Raw genomic sequence first — 21,408 nt, 5'->3', positions numbered from 1 at the left:
AGTCTGTGAGGAATGAAAGGTGGAATCTAATTGGTTGCTAGAGGCGACTGAGCCAGTTTCACTTTACACCATGTTTGATAAATCTCCCCCACACAAGGCAAGTTAGCCTATGTTCACACTGAGTTAAAGAGGCGGAATTGTGTCAATGGGATGCTGCGCCCAGTAGCGGATTATAAGAGGGGTGTTTCGGGCGGTAGCCCGGGGCCCTGAGCTCCTAGGGGGCCCATGAACACCCAAACAGACTTATACTTTCAGTGGTATATTGTCTCCTGGCTATAGTTCTGCCATGATTTGCAAACAATCGCTGCTTTTTTACTTCAATTTTGCACAAATTAGGGCATCATGACATTATCTATCCTGTACTAGGAACACCACGCTAGTGTTGCCATAGTTACAGTGGGGTGGGGGGGCCCAGGATTGGTGAACAGCCCTGGGCCTATGGTAAAGTTAATCCGCCCCTGGCCGCGCGTGCGCAAGAGTGGCCACTTTTACTCAGTGTGAACATGCCCTAAGGGTGCTATTCTAGCCATTTTTTGACGATTAACGATAAACAATCTCAAACGACCACAATGGCGAACATACTGAAATCGTTCACCCAATTACATGGAACGATAATCGTTACTTACGATCGTTCTTGCAGTCGTCCTGTCGTCGCTACTGGGTTTGGCGCTACTGCAAACGACCGAACAATGTCTTATTACACCGACCGATTTGCAAACAATCAACGATAAAGAATAGGTCCAACTTCTATCGAACGACCAAAAATTTCTCGTTGGTTGTTTAATTGTTGTATGCTATTACACGAAATGATAATCGTTCAAATCCGAATGATCTAACGATTTTTCAAACGATAATCGTCTCAGGGCAGCTCAGCCACTCAGTGAAGGAGGCGGCATCCGTTTGAAGTCCGCTTGGATCCCGCCTCCTTCACTGAGTGGCTGAGCGGCCCTGAGACGTAGCGTCTCGGGCGGCGTCAGACACCCATAAGCGGCCAGGAAACCGGGCACCGGAACGCCGTGATGCGGGACCCGCCGCTGGAACCGGGGAGGTAAGTGGACGTCTTTTATTTCAGCCACCTCCTCCCCGGTCCCCCCAATATAGTGCCCCCACGCAGGAGCACCCCTTTAATTTTAATTCCATGATCAGATTTAAAGGGGTTATCCAGTGCTACAAAAACATGGCCACTTTCCCCCCTACTGTTGTCCCCAGTTCAGGTGCAGTTTGCAATTAAGCTCCATTTACTTCAATGGAACTGAGTCTCAAAACCCCACCCAATCTGGAGACAACAGTAGGGGGAAAGTGGCCATGTTTTTGTAGCGCTGGATAACCCCTTTAAAGGGAACATAATGCCAAGGGTGCGGCTGGCTCTGAAGTAAGAGTCACCTCACAGGACAGTATTGTGTATACACAGACGTCTCACAGGACACTATTGTGTATACACAGACAACTCTGCATCATCCCTGGTCCTGTGAATAGTGTACCTTGGCCGGATGAACATCACTTTATTTAAATTGGAATGGGGACACATTTGGGTGTGCCCGCGCTCCAATTTGCCATAGAGCACAATGTAAAGTATGGCTGGGAGCCGTACTTTACACTGTGAGCACAGGCTATGTTGTATGGCCGCAGTTCACTGAATAGCAGGCGCACAAAACAGACCTGCCAATTATTTTTTGCGGCCACTGAGAACCATGGCCGTAGTGTATACAGGGTGAGTACACTACGGCCGCGCTTCCATAGACTGCTATACGATACAGCGGTGCTGTTAAACAACGGACGTTATTTAACAGCCAAATAGAGTGTGTGACCGTGGCCTAAATTTGTGCACCATTTTTTGGCAGACTTCTGACATCCTTGAATGAAACTAATGTCTCACATGTCTCACTGTTATGCCATACTGGTGATTATGTCAACGTCTTTGTGATAAACCTGGCACCATTTCAGCCATTGTAGATCCGGGCATTTCACAGCACTATGGTCAGTCCCGGCCTTTACCAGTAAGTAGGTTTGGTTACACGTTATATAGTCCGAGACAACCCCCAGCGTATACATAACAAATTACATCTAACATGTAGGCAAGGACAGGCATGCCTGGTATATGTGTGTTCCCTAACCCCTTCCCCCGGCATACATTCTGGGAGTCATTTTATTTTATTATTATAATTTGTTAAAAAAAAAAAAAAAAAAAATCATTTTTTCATGGTCGCCTCCCAAGAGGTGTAGTCTTTTTATTTTCCCATCTGTTCACTCATTGTTTTTTTTTTTACTCAAAACTAAACCAGTATTTCGAGTTTATCTTACTGTGCCATAACCCCTTAACCCTTTCACGATCTGGGCGCATTGACGCATCAATGCCAAGGTCTTTTTTGGACATCAGCTTATGGGATCATAATGATTCCATAAGCTGATGTCCCTATGTCTGCCCGCTCTCCTCTGTCCCCTGCTGCTGTTACAATCTTGTGACAGCGGCAGGGGAGAGAGGGGAGGGGGCAGAGCCCACAAGCGCACACCCACGCCCTGCATTCCCTCTCCCCGCTGGCCACTGTAGCCAGGAAACCAGAAGCCTGAGGCCCCCGGTTTCCATGGATCACTTCTCAGAGCCCTGATGGACAGCAGACAGAGAATTCTCCCTCTGTAGAGGGAGAATTCTCTGTCAGAAGCCCTATAGATGCTGCGATCATGCTGACCGCAGTATCTATAGGGTTAACTCCAGCTCCGGTGCTGAGAGTTGCGGCGGTATCACTGATAGCCGGGACCCGCCGCGAATGACACAGGTGCAGCTTCAGCGCCTGTGTTATGCTCATTTGTAAATTAACATCGCTGCAGCATCAGGCATAGGCTGCAGCGATGTTAATTTGCAGTGCAGCGGCGGGAGGAGGTTAAAGTACAACTCCGGGCAGGGCAATTTTTTGTAAAAGTGTTCTCACCTCCCCAGCTCCAGCCCTGATGCTGCCGCTCTGGTCCCCCGCTGCTTCCTGGTTAGAGAGGCGTCATTGCATGTTAGGGCCGCTCAGCCAGTCAGCAGCCGAGGCGGGACCCCATTACGGCCGCTGACTGGCTGAGCGTTCCTGACACGTTAGGACCCGGGACCCCTCTCTAACCAGAAAGCGGCTGGGGACCTGGGGGACCAGAGCGGCGGTACGTGGCATTAGCCCTGGGGCCCTGGAGGTGAGAGCACAGTATTTCTTTTACTATAAGGGGTTATGGCACAGTAAATAAACTAAAAATACGGCTTTAGTTTTCAGTGAAAATAAAACAATGGGAGAACAGATGGAAAAAAAAGTCTGTATTTTGCAACAGCAGGTGGTAAATAATAAGCATGTTCATTATTGGGATGGTCGTAACCAATTACAGCCATTATACTATACTTGGGGGAACTGCCGGACAATTTCCCATTGACTTCAATGGAGCATGTCATTATATTGAAAATCGGGCAGTATTATTACATCAGATCTACGGCTGTCAATTAGTGTATTTTACTGAGTGTGAGTATAGCCTAAGGACAAGCTGTCATGTGGAACACTGCTGTGAAGCATCCATCCTCTCAACCCGATCCAGGACTGGCTGTCCGAGTGCTGCTGAAAGCGTGCAGGCACCATTCATCCAGACTGTGGCAGAGCAGCGAGTCAGTGAAGCCAACACTGGAGCAGTATAGATACCCAGAGTGGTCATCTCTTATCTGACCAGTTAGAATTACCATAGAAATCAATCTCAGAATGCTCTAGTATACAGGTACTATATCCAAAATAGAAGGAAATTGCACAAACAGCAACTCTTCTATATACTGTACTACCTTAAAGGTGTATTCCGCTCAAACATCACTTTTGATATGTTGCTGCCCATGGTGAGACTAACAATTCCTTCCATACTAATTATTATCTATTCAGTCTTCTTCCCCCAGTTCTGAGCTGCTGCTTTCTGCTGAAGACACAAACATGTCAGTGTGAGCTGTTGTCTCTGTCTCCCCCTCCTTCCCCCCTCCCTTTTGAGACAGACTTTATCTGCAACATTGTAGCTTCTTTGTAATGCTGTGAGGGTTATTCTGAGGTCAAGTTGCTAATGAACTCACTGTCCCAGCATTACCAAGAAGTTACAATGTTGCAGATAAAGCCTGCCAGGGACTTGTTTACATCAGCTGTCTCAGAAGGGAGGTGGGAGGGGGGACATGTGTCTTCTGCAGAAAGCAGCAGCACAGAACTGAGGGAAGGAGACTGAAAAGATAATAAGTATGGAAGGAATTGTTAGTCTCACCATGGGCAGCAAAATATCAAAAGTTATGTTTGAGTGGAATACCCCTTTAAGTAGTGGCACTGCAGCGGAGCACAATGAGGTGGCCATGTAATACCTCCCTATCAGCACTGTCTGGCCCACACAGCTCTTCCATGTGATACTGGCAGGGACACAATGACTTACATTGTATGTAACAGATATTATGTAAGGTAATTGTATAACCAAGGCAGCTCCCCTCCAGTGACACTACTGGTGTGTAAGAAGCAACTACAGAACAAGTAATACCCCAATGTAATGCTAATACTACACACTACTAATGTATGGAAACCTACAGGTAAGGAAGCACTCCAATAACCAGCAAACACCAGTGATGTAAGGAGCCCTGCTGTGCTGGCACTTCCCAGTATGGAGAGTCTCCCCTCCTATAGGCACCATCTCAGCATCATAGTATCAGGTCACTGTATGGAGAGTCTCCCCTCCTATAGGCACCAACTCAGCATCATAGTATCAGGTCACTGTATGGAGAGTCTTCCCTCCTATAGACACCATCTCAGTATCAGGTCACTGTATGGAGAGTCTTCCCCCCTTTAAGCACCTTCTCAGTATCAGATCACTGTATGGACAGTCTTCCCCCTATAGGCACCATCTCAGTATCAGGTCACTGTATGGAGAGTCTCCCCCCCCCCTATAAACACCATCTCAGTATCAGGTCACTGTATGGAGAGTCTTCCCTCCTATAGGCACCATCTCAGTATCAGGTCAGTGTATGGAGAGTCTCCCCCCCTATAAACACCATCTCAGTATCAGGTCACTGTATGGAGAATCTTCCCTCCTATAAGCACCCTCTCAGTATCATAGTATCAGGTCACTGTATGGAGAGTCTTCCATCCTATAAGCACCAACTCAGTATCATAGTATCAGGTCACTGTATGGAGAGTCTTCCATCCTATAAGCACCAACTCAGTATCATAGTATCAGGCAGTGTATGGAGAGTCTTCCCACTTATATGCACCATCTCAGTATCATAGTATCAGGTCACTGTATGGAGAGTCTTCCCCCCTATAGGCACCATCTCAACATCTCAGTATAAGGTCACTGTATGGAGAGTCTTCCCTCCTATAAGCACCATCTCAGCATCATAGTATCATGTCACTGTATGGAGAGTCTTCCCCCCTATAAGCACCATCTCAGTATCAGGTCACTGTATGGAGAGTCTTCCCCCCTATAAGCACCATCTCAGTATCAGGTCAGTGTATGGAGAGTCTTCCATCCTATAGACACCATCTCAGTATCAGGTCACTGTATGGAGAGTCTTCCATCCTATAGACACCATCTCAGTATCAGGTCACTGTATGCAGAGTCTTCCCCCCTATAAGCACCATCTCAGTATCAGGTCACTGTATGCAGAGTCTTCCCTCCTATAAGCACCATCTCAGTATCAGGTCACTGTGTGGAGAGTCTTCCCCTCCTATAAGCACCATCTCAGTATAAGGTCAGTGTATGGAGAGTCTTCCCCTCCTATAAGCACCATCTCAGTATCAGGTCACTGTATGCAGAGTCTTCCCTCCTATAAGCACCATCTCAGTATCAGGTCACTGTGTGTTTAGAGTCTTCCCCCCTATAAGCACCATCTCAGTATCAGGTCACTGTATGCAGAGTCTTCCCCCCTATAAGCACCATCTCAGTATCAGGTCAGTGTATGCAGAGTCTTCCCCCCTATAAGCACCATCTCAGTATCAAGTCACTGTATGAAGAGTCTTCCCCCCTATAAGCACCATCTCAGTATCAGGTCACTGTATGCAGAGTCTTCCCTCCTATAAGCACAATCTCAGTATCAGGTCACTGTATGGAGAATCTTCCCTCCTATAGACACCATCTCAGTATCAGGCAGTGTATGGAGAGTCTTCCCCCCTATAAGCACCATCTCAGTATCAGGTCACTGTATGGAGAGTCTTTCCTCCTATAGGCACCATCTCAGTATCAGGTCACTGTATGCAGAGTCTTCCCTCCTATAAGCACAATCTCAGTATCAGGTCACTGTATGGAGAATCTTCCCTCCTATAGACACCATCTCAGTATCAGGCAGTGTATGGAGAGTCTTCCCCCCTATAAGCACCATCTCAGTATCAGGTCACTGTATGGAGAGTCTTTCCTCCTATAGGCACCATCTCAGTATCAGGTCACTGTATGGAGAATCTTCCCCCCTATAGACACCATCTCAGTATCAGGTCACTGTATGCAGAGTCTTCCCCCCTATAAGCACCATCTCAGTATCAGGTCACTGTATGGAGAGTCTTCCCTCCTATAAGCACCATCTCAGTATCAGGTCACTGTATGGAAAGTTCTTCCTCCTATAAGCACCATCTCAGTATCAGGTCAGTGTATGGAGAGTCTTCCCCCCTATAGACACCATCTCAGTATCAGGTCACTGTGTGGAGAGTCTTCCCCTCCTATAAGCACCATCTCAGTATAAGGTCAGTGTATGGAGAGTCTTCCCCCCTATAAGCACCATCTCAGTATCAGGTCACTGTATGCAGAGTCTTCCCTCCTATAAGCACCATCTCAGTATCAGGTCACTGTGTGTTTAGAGTCTTCCCCCCTATAAGCACCATCTCAGTATCAGGTCAGTGTATGGAGAGTCTTCCCCCCTATAAGCACCATCTCAGTATCAGGTCACTGTATGGAGAGTCTCCCCCCCCCCCCCCCCCCCCCCCCCTATAAGCACCATCTCAGTATCAGGTCACTGTATGGAGAGTCTTCCCTCCTATAAGCACCATCTCAGTATCAGGTCACTGTATGGAGAGTCTTCCCCCCTATAAGCACCATCTCAGTATCAGGTCACTGTATGGAGAGTCTTCCCTCCTATAAGCACCATCTCAGTATCAGGTCACTGTATGGAGAGTCTTCCCTCCTATAAGCACCATCTCAGTATCAGGTCACTGTATGGAGAGTCTTCCCCCCTATAAGCACCATCTCAGTATCAGGTCAGTGTATGGAGAGTCTTCCCCCCTATAGACACCATCTCAGTATCAGGTCACTGTATGTAGAGTCTTCCCTCCTATAAGCACCATCTCAGTATCAGGCAGTGTATGGAGAGTCTTCCCCCCTATAAGCACCATCTCAGTATCAGGCAGTGTATGGAGAGTCTTCACCCCTATAAGCACCATCTCAGTATCAGGCAGTGTATGGAGAGTCTTCCCCCCTATAAGCACCATCTCAGTATCAGGCAGTGTATGGAGAGTCTTCACCCCTATAAGCACCATCTCAGTATCAGGCAGTGTATGGAGAGTCTTCCCCCCTATAAGCACCATCTCAGTATCAGGCAGTGTATGGAGAGTCTTCCCCCCTATAAGCACCATCTCAGTATCAGGTCAATGTAAGGAGAGTCTTCCCCCCTATAAGCACCATCTCAGTATCAGGTCACTGTATGTAGAGTCTTCCCTCCTATAAGCACCATCTCAGTATCAGGTCAGTGTATGGAGAGTCTTCCCCCCTATAAGCACCATCTCAGTATCAGGTCACTGTATGGAGAGTCTTCCCCCCTATAAGCACCATCTCAGTATCAGGTCACTGTATGGAGAGTCTTCCCCCCTATAAGCACCATCTCAGTATCAGGTCAGTGTATGGAGAGTCTCCCCCCCTATAAGCACCATCTCAGTATCAGGTCACTGTATGGAGAGTCTTCCCCCCTATAAGCACCATCTCAGTATCAGGTCACTGTATGGAGAGTCTTCCCCCCTATAGACACCATCTCAGTATCAGGTCAGTGTATGGAGAGTCTTCCCTCCTATAGACACCATCTCAGTATCAGGTCAGTGTATGCAGAGCCGCCATAGTACGTCTCTTACCCTGTACAAGTGACGCTCAGCGCAGCCTGAAGAAGAAGAGAGGCGCCCGGGACCGAGGAGTAAACATATAGGGGGCGGGCCCACAGTATAGGGGGCGGGGTCCTCTACACCAATCCGGCGCCTTATAGATTTGTATAACTTTTAGAACTTACATCCCTGATAGTGTATGGAGTAGTAGACTATAGAGGCGTCACGTGACCTCTCACAGCCTCCGGGACGGCTGTGCGCGCGGATGTGACAGCTCGGCTGCCTGTGATCAGTCACGTTCCTTCCTCCTCTCATGTCTGTCCTGATGTAAATAATTATTAGCTTCAATATTTCCTGATTTTCTAGACCCTCATAGACTTCTATGTGTACAAACCCACGTGCAGCAGGATGACAGCTGACGGCAGTCACATGACTATCCATACACCTGAGGACGCCGAGTAATCATCAAAACATGTCGGTGTCTTTATTTCAGTACAGTAACCAGGACATACATGCTGCCTGTATTGCCTGATCACTGCATTGCTCATTGTAGATATTATATGTAAATTAGTGAAGTGAATGTGCCACTTAGCTACATACATTTTTTTTTCTACATGTCCTGGTCGGCGCCGGCATGTAGATCCTGGTTACACAGATGGTAGAAACTGGTCGGCTATATGAAAAATTAACCATGCCAGTGACCCCTTCTTGCCACAACCATTGTTGGCGATGGGTGCCCATCCTTCCATTGATGGAGCTGTGTTTCATTACTTTAACTTTTTCTCCAGTTTATAGGTTCACATGGGCATTGTTTGTAAGTGCAGGACTGTCCCACACATTAATACATACATCATATCTATATACATATATACTGTACACACATACAGAGGCCTCTTACCTCAGTCCAGGAAAGGAGGATGAGACTGCTGATAGGCTTATTGGGTCCTCATATATGAGCTCAGAGTCAAATGGTACCAGTGGTTTGCGGGGGTGGGTTGGTCAGTGAAGATTGGATTTAAGGCTATGTTCACACAACGTATATTTTCGTAAAAGTACGGCTGTTGTTGCCGATCGCAACAACGGCCGTGATTAATACGAAGATATACGTTACGTTGCCGTCTATGGAATCTCAGCCGGATAGTATACACATCGTATAAGCTCCGGGCGGGATCTCTAGCGGCACCACAAAAAACTGACATGTCAGTTTTCTGCGGCCGCAGAGAACCTGTCAGTGCACACAATGTCAGTGGCTGCACGCTCCACTGTGTGCAGTGGAGAGTTCTGATGCGGGCACACACTGATGCGCCCGCATCAGAACTCAGTGGTGCTAAAAATCATCCGGCTGGTACTGCAGTACCGACCGGGATGACCTTATCTGACACCGGCCGGGTCACAAAACAGCCGGTGTCATACAATGTGTGAACATAGCCTAAGGGTGCGTTCACACGTACAGAATTTGCTGTGAATCTGCAAATTCAAATCTTCGCCATCAAATCTGCTGTGGGTCCTGTATGTGTGAACGCACCCTAAAGATACAACCAATTTTCATTTGACAGTGGCATCTGGTTAAATATCCGGCATGGGCGATCACTCTGTGCTGGTTATTAGTGCCAGCCCCCAGCTGGGAGGTGCTGTGTATGAGCCCGCTACATACTGTACACTGCTGACATCAACAGGACGAGCATGCTTGTCCTGTGTCATGAACTAAAGGGGTACTCTGCCTCAAATAAAAATAAAGATGCTGCAGAAGCATACAATATTGCTTACCTGTCTTCTCCAGTTTTGTTGTAATTCCTGGTTGAGCAGTTAAACAGTACTACAATTTCCAGCATGCTTTCCCATCACAGTCCTCCCTACCTACAACCCTCCCACAGCAATTCTGTCAGATCCCAGCTGTTCTCCAAAGCTGTTGCAGAACATCTCATTTCACTGCAGACTATTGCACATGTGGGGGTGCAGCCCCTGCTGCATTTACTCCCTGCCTGCAGAATCAAAGGCTTTTTTTTTCCAGAAATAATTGTACTTTGTATTAACACTCTTGATTGTTCCATAAAACATGCAGTAAAATTTAATCTAAAAACATTGTGAGGTAAAATTAAAAAAAACTGCATTTTTTCTCATTTGGAGGAGTTTCACTTCTACATTGTTCACCGTGTACTAAACCTGACATGGTATCTATAGTCTTCAGGTAACACAACAATACTCAATTTAGGTAAAAAAAAACTTTTATTACTTTTAAAAATATATATATATTTTTTTTAAATAACCGCTTAAAATTGCCTTTTTCTGACTCCTATAACTGTTTATCTTTCGGTCTTTGGGGCTTTGTGAGGGCTCATTTTTTTTGCAATGATCTGTTTTTTTTTTGTTTTTTTTTAATCCATATGAAGTTTGCATATATATTACTTTTGATCATTTAATATTCAGTTTCCAGGTTACAGATCATTTCCAGGTTACATCCGGGGCGGGGGGTTGGTGGTTCGTGCGGCGCTGAGGAGGGAGGCTGCAGGGCAGACATCGCACACTGCTCTGGGATCTGCGGTCTGTTGCACCACCCTCCGGGCCAGGAGAGATGAAGACAGTATTAGGTGAGTATAATTATTATTTTTTTTGTAGCAATGCAATGGGACATTATAACTATATGGGGGACATTGCAGGGGGACAATATAACTATATGGGGGACATTGCAGGGGGACAATATAACTATATGGGGGACATTGCAGGGGGACAATATAACTATATGGGGGACATTATAACTACAGTGGTACCTTGGTTTAAGAGAGTTTTGGTTTAAGAGCTCACAGTTTTTCAAAATTATGACTTGGTTTAAGAGCTCCTTGTACTGGGTGGGAGCGTGACTGGAGGAGAAGCATGGTCTGCATAGCGTGGTCTACAGCCCTGTACTCTGACCCAGGAAGTCTCCCTCACCTTCCAAATCATAGCAGATCCACTTCAGGCTGGGGCTTACACCAGAGGACAGGACTGTGGGGGTAATCTCTCCATAGCTGTAACCCCTCTCTCCCCGGACACAAAGCTGCATGTATGTGCCCACATCTGCCCTGCTCATTCCTTCCTGCTCCCTGCAGTCTCTGTCCGCCCTTGTGTTTCCCATCCTCTCCATTACTGTACAGTAACTTATAATATCACATATTCTGCTGTTTCTGAATGTTTGTTTCATTTGTTTTACATGTTATTCAGAATAATAAATCATTATTTTTGGGGTGTGGAACCAATTGTCTGCATTTCTATGATTTCTTATGGGAAAATTTGCTTTGGTTTAAGAGTGATTTGGATTACAAGCACAGTCCCAGAACGAATTATGCTTGTAATACAAGGCACCACTGTATATGGGGGACATTGCAGTGGGACATTATAACTATATGGGGGACACTGCAGGGGGACAATATAACTATATGGGGGACATTGCAGGGGGACAATATAACTATATGGGGGACATTGCAGGGGGACAATATAACTATATGGGGGACATTGCAGGGGAACATTATTACTATACGGGGGACATTATTACTATATGGGGGACATTGCAGGGGGACAATATAACTATATGGGGGACATTGCAGGGGAACATTATTACTATATGGGGGACATTGCAGGGGGACTTTATTACTAAATAGAGAGCACAACAGGGAGCATTATTACTATATGGGGGCACAGCAGAGGACAGTGAACTGGCCCCCTGTGTGAAAAGTTTGGGGACCCCTGCTTCATGCAGTAGTAAGTGCAGGATTTCCCATAATAAGAGTCTATTCGTAATTTGTATAACTTTCGTTGAGCAATAAGAGACTTTAAAATAACTTTTGGCCACAATTCTCCTTTAAATATCACATGTACTGACACCAAATGTTTTTCAGGTTTTTTTTATTTCAAATATGAAAAAGGGGGGTGATTTACACATTAATATAGGATATATATATATACTGTAAAACATTTTTAGTCTCCCTTGGGAACTTCTATAGGCAATCATTTGACTGCTCATAGAGATCAATGCGGGGTACATGTACTGCACTGATCCATTATCCCAAAATGCGATTGCTTCAGCCTGCTGAATCAATTGCAGTCGGGCAGCCCCAAGAGGCCTCCCAGAAGCTTTGTGCTGAATGGACGATGGATCACCTCCCCACAATCTTATCACGGGGGGAGGGGCGATCTGGACCACCAATGAGGTGTGTTAAGGCCATTTAAAGTTTTGACAGCGGCATCTGAATGTCGATGGCACTAGCACAGGCGAACCCAGCTAGGAGGCGCCGTGTATGGAGCAGGTCCAGGGAGTTCCTGGCAGACAACTAGGGCTTAATAGGGTGACATCTTCACAGACCGAAGTAGAAAGTGGTGATTTAGGAGTTTGCTCTGTATTTATACAATAAAAGCTATGTTATACCTTACTTACACACACATAATAATCACATTGAAATAACAAGACTTCTGCTGTGTCATACTAACAGGGAGAGTTCTCGGGCCACACTATACAGCCCATGATTGTAGTTTAGTATGGTGTCTGCTAAATCATTGTGTGTCTGCTAAATCACAATCAGGTCCGACCAGATGACATTTCTTATGTATGTAAAGTTATGGTATCATGCGGTACAAGTCATGCGGCTGAGATGTGTCAACATTGGGATTGAAAACTGTGCTGACATACTTTTCTGCATGATATTCCAATCTGTTTCTTTCAGACCCTGTACTCATAATACCTTTTTCCCTGAAAATAAGACATCCCCTTAAAAATTCTCAGATTGTAAGCCCTCACGAGCAGGGTCGTCTTTCCCAATGTGCCCAGTGTCGGACTGGGGTATATGGGGCCCACCAGAGGAAATGATCCTGGGAACCCACCAATGAAGAACCAGTGAGAAACGACATGTCAGTCAGTGTTAGTGCAGTTCTAAAGCTGGGGGCCCACCGGAGGATCCTCCACTCTACTGGTTGGCCAGTCAGGCACTGCATGTACCAGTCAGCCATTTACCTTTATATAATGTTTCTCACCCCCTATCACTTGTATAGCGCTCTGGAATTAAGGGTGCTTTATAAATAAATTATAATAATAATAAGACCTAGTAGAGGTTTTGCTGAACTGCTAAATATAAGGCCTCCCCTGAAAGTTTTTGTTTGGAAGCATGCCCTCCGCTGAGCAGCTGCATGCAGGACATAAAGACCATCACCTGCCGCCAACCCCGATGTTCCCCACCGCGGCCGTCACTTGTAAATGTGCAGGTAAGGCTTCGAAAGGCCCCCGTCCCTGCTGTGCATGTGATGTGTGAATTCTTCTTCCTGGAAAAATAAGACATCCCCTAAAAATAAAACCTAGCGCATCTTTGGGAGAAAAATTTTATATAAGACAAATTCATGTTGTTTCTGTCTGAGAGGTGAAAGGATGCGGCTATTTGACACCAGGAGGGTAGATACGCATGTTATAGGTCAGGTATAGTGAATAAAATTAGCATTTGTTTATATCAATCAGCTGATAATATCATATAGTGTATAATCACAGGTCGGCTGATGTAATATATAACACTAGTTTAAGATCCTAGGTATGTCTGTATTATGAGGGAACTCATAAAAATTTTTTTTGCAGAAATCAATAGTACTGGCGATTTTAAGAAACTTTTTAATTGGGTTTATTAGCCGAAAAATGCATTTTTATCATGAAAAAGCAGTTTGAAGCTCTCCGCCCCTGTCTTCATGGTTTTCTATGGAGAGGGGAGGGGTGGAGGGAGATGAGGCACCAAAAATGGACAACAAAGAGTTAATTTACAGCTCCTCTGAAGTCAGCACTGACCTCTCTGACCTTTGAACACCGGCTTTCACACAGGTCCCGCTGTGTAATCCTTTGTTCTCTGCTCTCAGCTGGTGACTAATCTCCCTCCTCCCCCCTCCCCTCTCCATAGGTTACACAGATTTCCTGATAATGAGCAGTGGATGAGAGAGAGGAGGGGGGGGGGGGGGGACCGGGGAAAAGTCTTTTTGAATGCAGATAATGGCAGATTTGCCTAATAAACCCAATTACAAAGTTTCTTAAAATCGCCTGGACTATTGGTTTCTGTAAAAAAAAAAAAAAAAAAAAGACAACAGTGACACTTTAAGCTGAAGATACAGCACAGCAATGACAGCGAGCAGAGCCTCATAAGAAAGTAACGTGGACGTGGAAGTGACATGATAAAATCTCTGAGGTTTATGAGAAAGAAATGATAGGAAAGCAGAACCAGCAAACCCTGGTGAGCCGTCTGGGTTGGAGGTAACTGGCGTTACTGGACTATTGTGGGACAGGAGGTTTATTTTGGGTAAGTATTTGTTACAAGCGGCAAACGTGATTTGCAAGACTTAGGTGGGAAGAGCGCTCGTTTGCTCCTCCAGTCGCCCTGTGTAATAGCGGCTTTACACATATCAGGCCGATTCAACAGATTATTGCCCCGTGTGAAAGGGCCCTAAGCCCTCCATCACACGTCCAGTGATTCTTAAGGACCATGATTTTGTCCACTAGGATTATTCCATGAAAAAGAATCTGCGGTTGCATCCGTTGTTCATCCATGTCCGTTTTTTTCACTGATCACATGATCCCAAATGTTTCACGGTCAAGCTTAGCATAGCTAAATGTCAGATGTAGCAGCACTCAATGTGTCCCCCCTCTGATCCCCCCAAATGTAGCAGAGCTGAATGTGTCAGACTGCTGGCAGCGCATCCCCAACCACAACCCCCCGGGTGTCACAGAACCTTTGCTGATCTCCTGATCCTCGCTCCGGTGACAGGTGTCATGGGATCCGTGTATTTCAGGGATTCCACGGATGGGGCATCCTTGCTGCCATCCACCTCTGCACTATGACCTGTCCTGTTTTTTCGCAGCACGGATGGTGTGAATGGACACTTAAAGTGTCACTGTCGTGAATTTTTTTTTGTTTTGCAGAAATCAATAGTCCAGGCGATTTTAAGAAACTTTGTAATTGGGTTTATTATCCGAAAAATGCATTTTTATCATGAAAAAGCAGTTTGAAGCTCTCCCCCCTGTCTTCATTGTTCTCCTATGGAGAGAGCTAAAGAAAAGACCAAAACAGGACAACAAAGTTAAAATTTACTCACCGAAATTTGTTCTTTTCATGAGTCCGTAGGCAGCACAGTGAAAACAATAGGGTTAACTTCAATATCTCCTACTGCCAGGCAGAAGAAACAAACATAATTAGTTAATTAGAGTAATTAGACCAATTAACCCAGCTCAATAAAAGGACTCCAGAGACCAAGAGACACTGTGTTAGTATGCAGCAGAAAACTTTAATAAGGGTGGGATGCTGTGCTGCCTACGGACTCATGAAAAGAACAAATTTCGGTGAGTAAATTTTAACTTTTCATTTCGTCCTACGGCAGCACAGTGAAAACAATAGGGATAGTAAAGCAATAACTTAAAGGGAGGGAAATCATCTGGAGGACGCCACTTGAAGCACTCGTCTGCCAAAGGCCACCCTACTGTTGGAGATGACATCCATCTTGTAGTGCTTCAAGAATGTAGAAGGCGATGACCATGTTGCCGCTCTGCATATTTGGTCCATCGACACTTGTGCCAACTCCGCCCATGAGGTAGCAGTAGAGCGGGTAGAATGTGCTCTGATTCCTGTAGGAGGAGTACATCTTTGAAGACGATAACACTCAGCGATAGTGTCCTTGATCCACCTGGATAATGAGGCTTTCGAGGCTGCCCTACCTCGATTTGGGCCTTGAAATTGGACAAACAGAGAATCTGAAGACCTGAAGGATTTGGTTTGATCAATATATGTCAAAACTGCACGTTTAACATCCAATGAATGTAATTTCTCCTCTTCCTCTCCTTGAGGATGTTCGCACAATGTGGGTAATACAATTTCCTGATTGATATTATCCGTAGAAGCCACTTTGGGTAAAAACCCCGGCATCATTCTCAACACCAGACCTTCTTGATTGCAGGACAAGTAGGGTTCCTTACATGAAAGAGCTTGTAACTCTCCAACTCTTTTAGCCGATACAATGGCCACTAGGAACAATGTTTTCCAGGATATGAACCTTATGGAGGATTCTTCTAGTGGTTCAAAGGGAGAGGAAGATAATGCTTCCAGCACCAACGGTAAGTCCCACGAGGCTATTGGTGTTTTAACAGGAGGACGAAGATTTTTAATGGCCTTAAAAAATCTCTTAATCAAGGGTTGGTTAGAAAATTTACCTTCAAAAACATAGTTTATTGCAGAGAAATGAACCTTGAGTGTATTCAGCTTCAATCCCTTAGTAAAACCTTCTTGTAAGAAGTTTAGTACATCAACAATTGATGGAAGAGAGACTTGGTGAGTAGAGCACCAGGAGCTGAAAACTCGGGCTATTCTATTGTACACTTTAGTAGTGGTTGGTCTTCTGGAAGCTTCCAAGATGTCCACTACTTCTTCGGATAGACCTGCTTCTCTCAGGCCCTGCCTGTTAGCTTCCAGGCTGTAAGATGGAATATTTCCGGGCAAGGATGGTATAAGCCCTTCTGGTTCAATAAGTCGGGACGGACTGGAATTTTCTCGTAAAAACCCTTCGACAGTTTTAATACGAGAGGGAACCAAGCCCTTCGTGGCCAGTATGGTATCACTACAATTGCTGTGGCTTGTTCCTCCTGTATTTTCTTGAGAACTCGTGGGATTAGAGGCAACGGGGGAAAGATGTATGGAAGGCAGGTCGTCCAAGGTAGAGACAGGCCGTCTATTGCTTCCGGGTTGTCCCATCTGCAAATGGAGCAAAATCTGGGCAACTTCCTGTTCTCCCTGGTCGCCATAATGTCTATGTCCGGCTGACCGAATCTGTTCACGATCCAGGCGAAAGATTCTGGATGGAGACTCCACTCCGCTGGAGCCAGATGATGTCTGCTCAGCCAGTCTGCTTTGGAGTTCATTTTGCCCGGAATGTGAACTGCCTTCAAATCCATGAGATGGGTTTCTGCCCAGGCCATCAGAAGTTCGCATTCCTTCATCAGAAGAGCCGATCTCGTGCCTCCCTGTTTGTTCACATAATAAACGGTGGCCAGGTTGTCGGATTGCACGAGTACTCTGCGATGGAGAACTAGGTAACCAAAGTGTCTTAGGGCTAGACGGACCGCCCTCATCTCCCGCAGATTCGACGAACTCTGACCCTCCTGCACCGACCATGTGCCCTGCACCCACTGGTCCTCCACATGTGCACCCCAGCCTGACCTGGATGCGTCGGTGGTTAGAATTAACTGGGGAGCACTGGATAGATTTCTCCCGCACCGAACCTTGTCTGGATCTAACCACCATGCAAGACTTCTTCTTGGAGCCCAGTAGGTGTAAAGGATCGTCCAGACCCTTCTGGAGGCGGTTCCACTGCGAGAGAATGTTGCACTGGAGAGGCCGAAGATGTGCACGCGCCCAAGGTACAGCCTCCAGTGATGCAGTCATCAGCCCCAAGACCCGCATCGCCTTCCTCACCGACACCTGGCCACTGCAGAGGAGGTCTTTGATCTCTGTAGTTAACTTCATCACTCTGTCCTCCGTCAGATACAGTCTCATGACTGCTGAGTCCACCACGAATCCCAGAAATTTGCAAGCTTTTGAAGGGATCATGTTGGATTTCTGTCGATTGATTATGAAGCCATGCTTCTCCAGGATGTCCACTGTCAACTTCAGATGAAGAAGCAGCTCCTCCCTTGAAGACGCCTTGATAAACCAATCGTCGAGGTATGGGACAACGAAGATTCCTTGGGTCCTTAGAGCTGCCGCCAGAACGACGATGACCTTTGTGAACACTCTTGGAGCTGTGGAGAGACCAAAAGGAAGACAGGTGAATTGAAAATGAACCGTACTCTTCCTTTGAACCATAGCGATTCTTAGGAATTTCCTATGACATCTTGCAATTGGGATGTGGAGGTATGCATCCTTCAAATCTAACGTAGCAGAAAAATCGTCTTGCTGGAGGATAGAGACTACTGATCTTATTGTCTCCATCTTGAAATGTTTGCAAGATATGTACTTGTTTAAAAAGGAAAGATCTACCACTAGACGCCAGTCTCCTTCCTTTTTGGGAACAGCAAAAACTCTTGAATATACCCCCATACCTTGTTGATGAAGAGGAACTTCTTCCAATGCTCCCTTCTGAATAAATTCTCGGAGGAGACTTGAGAGGAGGGGTTTTTCTGGGTTTTTGAAGAAGACGTTTGGTGGAGGACTTGCGAACTCCAACATATAGCCTTTTGTAATCACGGATCTCACCCAGACATCTGAGGAGGTGTCTATCCAAGCGGGAGCAAAATGTTTCAACCTGGCTCCAACACTCTGGATTGATGGCCTGGCGTCATTTCTGGTCCTTGTCCTCCTTTTTCTTGTAAGAGGACGAGGTGTTCCGATTTCTGGGCTTGTAGCTTCTTTGCGTATTTTGTTGTCTGGGGCGCCTACCCACTGGAGATCTGCGCCCCGGTTTACGAAAGGGCCGAAAAGGCTTCTTAGGTTTTGTTGTCACGGGAAATGCTACGCCTTTATTTTTACTTAAGGACTCTAGGATCTTCTCTAATTGGGGTCCAAAAAGAGATTCTGCTTGAAACGGGAGGTTACAAAAATGGATTCTGGAATTCTGATCACCTTCCCATTCTTTGATCCATAAAGCCCGTCTGGCTGTGGTAGACATCGCCAGGACTTTGGAATTTAGACGTAAGGAGTCTAGTGAAAAATCGGCCAGAAAATCTGCAGCTTTTTTGATATCTGGAATATCTTTAAGGAGTTTGTCTCTGCTTACTCCTTCCGAAATGTCCTTTGTAAGTTGGGAAAGCCAGAGTCTGAGACATTTCGCTACCGGCACCGTAGCTGTGGCAGCTTTCGTATTGAGAGACGCTGTCGTATATAAACGTTTGAGAGACGAGTCTACCCTTCTATCTAGAGGATCCTTCAAAAGCACCGATTCTTCATCAGGATATACAGATTTCTTGGAGAGACGGGCTACTGCTGCGTCCACTTTTGGGGGATTTTCCCATGACCCATATGCTTTAGGATCCAATTTATAGACTGCCCTGAAGCGAGAACTAGGATCTGGTTTCTTTTCAGGTTTAGCCCAGTCAGTTTGCATAAATTGTGCCAAATTTTTATGATGAGGCAAAACAGTATGTTCTGTTTTAGGAAAGTAGAATAGAGAATCTCTTTTAGAAGGATTACTAGTAGAAGGCTCCATCTCAATGGTCTTCTTAACCGCCTTAATAAAAGAATGGGCTTGTTCTTTTTTGAACATGTAAAAGTCCTCAGGAGCCCCAGTATCAGAGTCAGCGGAAGAGGAACACTCACCCTCCGAACGAGATTCCAGGTTTTCCTGAGAAGAGGAACGGGAAGGACTGTGGTGCTCTATTCTGCGTCTTTTGGATGAACTGCTAATGCCAGCTTGATCGAACACTTCTGACATCTTGGATTTGAACCATCCTAAGAATTCATCAACTTTTGAATGACTCCTGTTCTCCCCAGCAGGAATCAGGGAAGTGCAGCCATTGCATAGATCATCATGAGTGTCATCTGGTAATGGTTGATTGCATCTTCTGCACATCCTATGTTTAGCTTTGCTCCGCTTCTTTCTTCCAGAATGGTGACCAGCCATCTGTAGAAAAAAGAGGTGGAGAGCAGGACAATACAGGGAACATATCCGAGCAGAGAAACACCAGAAAGAGCAAGGCCATAGAGGAACATACCTTTAATCCCAACAGTATGTGCTGCCAGGCAGAGTGCAACAGCAACTTGCCCTGTCAGCCCTTAAATAACTTACCCCTATGGCCAAAAACTGCAGTGAGCCGGTATCAGACTCCGGCGCATGCGCAGATCTCCCTGAAGGACGCCGAAACCGGAAGTCACGCGGCGTCACGTCACTTCCGCCCATAGTCGGCGGCCGGAGTAGCTCAGGGCAGCAGCGGAGAACGAGACCCGAAAGTCCCGCCTCCCGCATGGCGTCCCGCATCACGAGCTACAGGAATACAGGAAAGGATACACTTCACCCGTTTACCGGGTGATTGTGGCACTTACCCGAATCTTCTTGAAGCTGTGACCGGAGTCCCCTTCTCTGATCAGCTGTTGTATGGAGATCCGGAAGACAGCTGTATTAAAGAGGTAACGGGGACGGCGGCAGCCCAGCACCAAACATCCGATTTAGGTGCTCATACAATGGAAAACTGCAGACCCCCACAGTTAGAGCCACTGGGGCCTCCCTAAGTGCTGGATGGACAACACATCTCAGCAGACTCAACTGCTAGGTAGCAGGAGTATAGGGGCCAAGTGCTGGTGGTCAGAGCCCTGAAAACTCAGCACGCCGCTGGTTAACCTTGAATGCTTTTACCGGAGCAAGAGCTCCTGAAACCTTCTGCCTGCAGAAGAAACAAAAACAAAAACACAGTGTCTCTTGGTCTCTGGAGTCCTTTTATTGAGCTGGGTTAATTGGTCTAATTACTCTAATTAACTAATTATGTTTGTTTCTTCTGCCTGGCAGTAGGAGATATTGAAGTTAACCCTATTGTTTTCACTGTGCTGCCGTAGGACGAAATGAAAAGAGTTAATCTACAAATCCCTCACCCGTTATCTCTTCTGACCATCACCAGTGACCTGTCTGAGCTCGGATTACAGCTGTCACCCAGCTCCGTGCCTGTAATCCTCTGTTATCTGCTTTCTGCTGCCGGCTAACTCCCTCCTTCCTCCTCCCCCCTCCCCTCTCCCTAGAACAGACAGGGGACGTCTCCTGCAACAAGTCACAATTTTCAGATTTTTCAGAGTGGATGAAAAAGAGGAAGGAGGGGGGGACCTGGGAAAAGGCTTTTTACATGCAGATAATGGCAGATTTGGCTAATAAACCCAATTACAAAGTTTCTTAAAATCGCCTGGACTATTGATTTCTGAAAAAAAAAAAAAAAAATACGACAGTGACTCTTTAAGATTTAATGGTCACAGATGTGCGACCACGGACAATTTCACGGGATGTGTGAATAAGGCCGAATACTTTTGTTAAGAAAAATAGTGTTCAGATCTGCACTCAAATGGATGAAGACAAAATAGTAAGGAGGCTGAGAACCGTTTGGAGGTGGTCGGGAAGCTGAGAACAGGCTGGAGGTGGTTGGGAAGATAAGAACAGGCTGGAGGTGGTCGGGAAGATAAGAACAGGCTGGAGGCGGTTGGGAAGCTGAGAACAGGCTGGAGGTGGTCGGGAAGATAAGAACCGTCTGGAGGTGGTCGGGAAGATAAGAACAGGCTGGAGGTGATCGGGAAGATAAGAACAGGCTGGGGGTGGTCGGAAAGCTGAGAACTGTCTGGAGGTGGTCGGGAAGCTGAGAACCGTCTGGAGGTGGTCGGGAAGCTGAGAACAGGCTGGGGGTGGTGGGGAA

At 46.2% G+C, this 21,408-nt stretch overlaps 1 protein-coding gene across 3 annotated transcripts in view; it reads right to left on the bottom strand.

The window, feature by feature from the left end:
• LOC138795446 (glutathione S-transferase 3-like) overlaps nucleotides 1-21,408 on the bottom strand; it is a 142,193-nt gene that overhangs the window by 25,396 nt on the left and 95,389 nt on the right. The window contains exon 1 of one of the 3 annotated variants that reach the window (XM_069974521.1): nucleotides 8,079-8,186. The exons of the other annotated variants lie outside the window; for them this stretch is intronic. The gene's annotated coding sequence lies outside the window, so the exon portion shown is untranslated. Of the gene's footprint in view, nucleotides 1-8,078; nucleotides 8,187-21,408 lie in introns of those variants that run through there. 3 annotated transcript variants of the gene reach the window in all.

This window comes from Dendropsophus ebraccatus, chromosome 6 (genome assembly GCF_027789765.1).
Source record: "Dendropsophus ebraccatus isolate aDenEbr1 chromosome 6, aDenEbr1.pat, whole genome shotgun sequence".
Taxonomy (NCBI): Eukaryota; Metazoa; Chordata; class Amphibia; order Anura; family Hylidae; genus Dendropsophus; species Dendropsophus ebraccatus.
The sequence above is the reverse complement of the archived record's forward strand: the minus strand, read 5'-3'. Positions and strand labels throughout refer to the sequence as shown.